This window comes from Nannospalax galili, unplaced genomic scaffold (genome assembly GCF_000622305.1).
Source record: "Nannospalax galili isolate Female #2095 unplaced genomic scaffold, S.galili_v1.0 scaffold383, whole genome shotgun sequence".
Lineage (NCBI taxonomy): Eukaryota > Metazoa > Chordata > Mammalia > Rodentia > Spalacidae > Nannospalax > Nannospalax galili.
In genome coordinates, this window is record NW_008351346.1 from 4303111 (window position 1) to 4307705 (window position 4595).

At 44.0% G+C, this 4595-nt stretch overlaps 1 non-coding gene across 1 annotated transcript; it reads left to right on the forward strand.

Annotated features, from left to right (window-relative positions):
* Nucleotides 1-226: 226 nt before the first annotated feature.
* LOC115066812 lies at nt 227-353 on the forward strand. The gene has a single exon (XR_003846254.1). It is a non-coding gene; the product is annotated as a small nucleolar RNA SNORA3/SNORA45 family (small nucleolar RNA).
* The last annotated feature ends 4242 nt before the right edge of the window (nt 354-4595 follow it).

Sequence of the window (4595 nt, forward strand, 5' to 3'; positions counted from 1 at the left end):
ACGGCTCCTTCACATCTCCTATTCACCATTCAAAGACTTTTCCTCCTCAAGATAACAGTTATGCAGTTTGGGAGGCTTTTAGATAGACCCACTGAAAGGGTACTCCAATTGCTTCACCCTGTGTCCCTGTTCAGCTTGGAAGAAGCCAGAGAGATCTGCGACCCAATTCCCTTTTGGCAATTTGCGTAACCTCTTCAGAGGATGGTATGATAAGAATAGGAGGTAGATCGAAGCTAAGTCACACAGGTATTGGCTATTGACTTAGTGTGCTAGAGTCCTCGAAGAATAACTGCTGACCTTATTCACTGGCTGTGGGCCTCATGGCACAGTCAATCACCAGGTTAGTGAAAGAAAAAAAAAAAAGAATAGGAGGTAGGAATTCACTAGGTAGTTAGGGTAAAAAGACCCCAAAGAAAAGTAGCCAGTTTCTTGGCTAAAACTCACAATGTCCTTGGGCCTCTTAGCAACCTACTCCATTCCAAAAGCCAAAAATGTTGAAAATATTTGGGAGCTTTTATGTAATCCTTAAAAGATTTTAGGGCTATCTCTTCAGAAGGGGGAATGTTAAAGTAGCCAAAAGCCCCATAAAAAATAAATAAATAAATCAAAGAAGAAGAAAGAGTACATGAAGTTATCAGAAAAAAGTGACAGGGAGATATGGGAGTAGTTGGAGGAGAGGGAGTGGGCATGGATTTGATCAAAATACCTTATATGCATGTATGAAATTCTCAATAACTTATTTTTTTAAATGCAAAAAAAAACAAAACACCCAGTAATAGCTTTTGAAGAGTTGTTTTCCTTAAAGTCATGTGACAGGTGGGGGAAGGGAGATGGAAATAAAGGACCTTTGAAGCTAGCATGGAGAATGCCCTTCTAAGCACAGCCATTAGAAGGGATGCCAGTTCTCAATTCTGACCTGTGTCTTTCTCCCCACTGTGAAGACAGATGCCTCAGGCTCGCTCAGCCAGCTGTCTGTGGCAGGTGAATCCCATGATAAGTTTCTGCTTTCATTCCACACTCACAGGAATGCTTCTGATTATAAATGAGTTCCCTTGGTCATTTTCCTTCAGAGACAGAATTTGTAGGCCAAGGGTCATGAGTACCCAGTCAGTTTGGTGGGTACAAATCTTAACATGCATTAATAAATGGCCATTTTGTTTTTACATCTGTATTTTTTAATTTATTATTTTATTTTATGTGTATGAGTATTATGCCTGCATGTGGGTAAGTGCACCCATGTCGTGCAATGCCCTCAGAGGACAGAGGAGACTGTTGGATCCACTGGAACTGGAGTTATGGACAGTTGTTAGCTGCCATGAGGGTGCTGAAATTGGAACCCGGGTCTTCTGTAAGAACGGTGTTCTTAACCGCTGAGCCATCTCTCCAGCCCCTACATCTGTATTTTTTAATGAGTTTTGTAAGTGTGTGTCAGTGCCACTAAGCCCACTCACCCCTAGAATCCTGGTAAGATGAATTTTTCACAGTATCTTTGAGTGATATCCAGACCAGGGTCTGTTCTAAATTCATCTGATTGGCTCCACATCTTTATGCTTTTGTAATCTCTAAAACTATAGTTGAGGAAGTCTCTGCATTAATGGGTGAACCTAAATTAACTGGACAAAGAATAAAATATTCTATCACATATTTTATGTAAAAGCCCTAAGGTAATAGCTACAGCATCCAAACCCCTGTCAGCCTGCAGCCCCAGACAGGACACATTAATGGATATGGGATGGTTAATCTTGATTGGATTGAGAAGTGCCTAAGAGATAAGAAAACCTCACTTGTGTCTGTGTCTGTGAGGGCATTTCCAGAGAGGATTAATTAAGGAGGAACACCTTCCCTGAATATGGGGACACCAGATGCAATAAAGGGAAAAGGAGAGCGGCCGCTAATATATTGTCTGCTTCCTCACCACCAGGGTGTGATCTATTCCATTCTGCCACATCTTCCCCATGAGGATGGATTGAGATCTCTGAAATTATGAGACAGTATCAGCTCTTCCTTCATTATGTTGTTTTTGTCAGGTATTTTGTCATTGAGTGACATGAAAGTGACTAGCACAAGACATAAACATAGGCTCTCTAGTATTAGGTTCGTACAGGTATTTTGGAGGGAACATTCATTCAAACCCCAGCAAACCCTGCAATATTGTTCACTCCCTCTTTATAACTCCCACAGCCAGGGCTGGCACTGAAGATGCTGGTGTCCATGCCAAAGGCAGCCTTCTGCTGCTGAACCTTTTCCCACTGCCTCTCCAGCTGGAGCCAGAGCTGTGGGCACCGTGCCTGGCTCTCCAGGTGTCCTTGATTTCCCAGTGCCAGAGTTGCCATGCTTGCTGTTACATGCTGTCCAAAAGCACAGATGAGTAGCATCTTCTCCTTGGTGTCACAATGGATACATGGTCCTGCAGTGCTGCTTACTGCTTCCAAAAAACTCACCATAGTCCATGGCCACCCCTGAGGTCCTAGACAGAGGAATGGCTATGCAGAGCTAGAGGGTAAAAAGTTCAAAGTGCAGCCTCTGCTGTATCAGGTGACACAGAATCACAACCCCGAGAAGTCAGAGGCCACAAGCACTATGGTGGTGATGGCCTTGGCTTCTGTGCCTGGTCCTGCTTAGACTGGAAGGAGGTACAAGTGATGAGCTGATGAGAACAGTACACTTTCATGATCAGAAAAAAACATGGCATTTCAAACCATCATTATAACAGAAGTGTACATTCTTCCCTTGGTTCAGTGTTTATGGTCTTACATATAAAATGCCAGCAGGTCACAGGTCCTGAGAGTGTGGGTAAAGTCACTCTTAACTGTTCTGCTGTTTCCATGAACTCCACAAACCCTTTAGCTGGGACGTGAAGAAATAGTAGACACAACTGGAGCAAAGTAAGCTGTACCCAGCATTCTGTTACCTGAGTGAGCAAGTCAGGAAAGTTGCTTCCTATACATCTGAAGAATAGGATCTCAGTGGGACTTCATCCTGAGTAGGCATGCCCCAGGTGCCACTTCTGTCTGGTATCAGGGACTTTTTAAATACTCTCATCATGTATCTATAAAAGAGCATGTCTGTATGTACACGAGAGGATGTTCTCTCTTGCACACACACACACACACACACACACACACACACACAGACATAGCTTTCACTCCTCCTCCAGCCACCTCTGCTGCCATGCCTCCCTGCCACAATGGACTCTCACCCCTTGGAACCATAAGCTCAAATAAACTCTTCTTTCTATAAGCTGCTTTTGTCAGTGTTTCTATCACAGCAACAGAAAAGTGACTAATACAGTGATAGAGGAGCAGTGTTGGGTGCCCAGCTTTTACTAGTTTTGTAGTTGGGTGTCACATTTACTAGATTTGTGATTTTGGACAAGCTGCTTAATTTCTGTGTTACTTTTTTCACTTACTAATTGGGACAATAGTTTGCCTAGTTTGACTCTAGGAAAGAATATGAAAAAAGAGAAAAAGTATTGTCTTCCTCCAGATGTGTTTCCATTTGTTTGCTCCATTAGCAGTGTTGTATAGTGCAAAGGCTCCCACAGACCACACATACTGTTTTGCTTTCCTGTCCAGATCCTGCCATTTTAGGTTAAGTGGGGAGAATGAGTCATAACTGACAGGTATGGGAGGAAAGCTGATCTTGCCAGTTACTTTGCTTTGAACACATGGTCTACCCCACACATCAGCAGTTTGCCGTGTGTGTCCATAAGCTCACTCAGCTAATAGGGCTTCTCAGTGGCACACGTAGGCAGGAACCCTGTCCTCGTGGATGACTATGGGGTTTGTTGGGTAATTCTGGAGGAAGGGGAAGTTACAACAGAGGGGGTGGAAGGGGAGTTCCAAAAGCAAATAGAGAATGCCCAACTTGGAATGGTTCAGCTCAAGATTGTTTGACTTTATAATGGTGTTTAAGGAATAACACATTCAGTAGATCCTATGCTTCAGGGTCAGTGAGATGGCTAAGCAGGTAAAGGCATGTGCTGCTGCTGACCTGAGTTTGATCCTGGGACCCCCATGGTGGAAAGGGAACCAAACCCTGCAAGTTCTCCTTTAACCTCCACACATTCGTTCTGACAGTACACACACACACACACACACACACACACACACACACACACACACTCTTTGTTGCTGTTGTTGTTTTGAGACAGGTCTCCAGCTGGCCTGGAACTATGTAGATCACCCCAAGCTGGCCTCGATCTCACAGAGATCCACCTGTCTCTGCCTCCTGAGTGCTGGGATTCAAGGTGTGTGCCACCACACTCAGCTCTAAATGCATCTTTAAAAAGAGGGAAGTTGTCAGAAAAAAGTAATGGGGAGATACGGGAGGTGTTGGAGGGGAGGGAATGGGTATGGATTTGCTTAAAACACCTTATATGCATGTATAACTTCTCAATGAAGTTTTTTTTAAGTTAAATAGATAGCAAAAAAAAAGGGGGGGGGATGGAGAGATTGCTCAGTGGTTACGAACACTGACTCTTCTTGCAGAAGACCCAGGTTTGAATCCCAGCACCCACATAGCCGCTAACAACTGTCTGTAACTCCAGTTCCAGGGGATCCAACAGCCTCTTCTGTCCTCTTCCAGCATTGCAC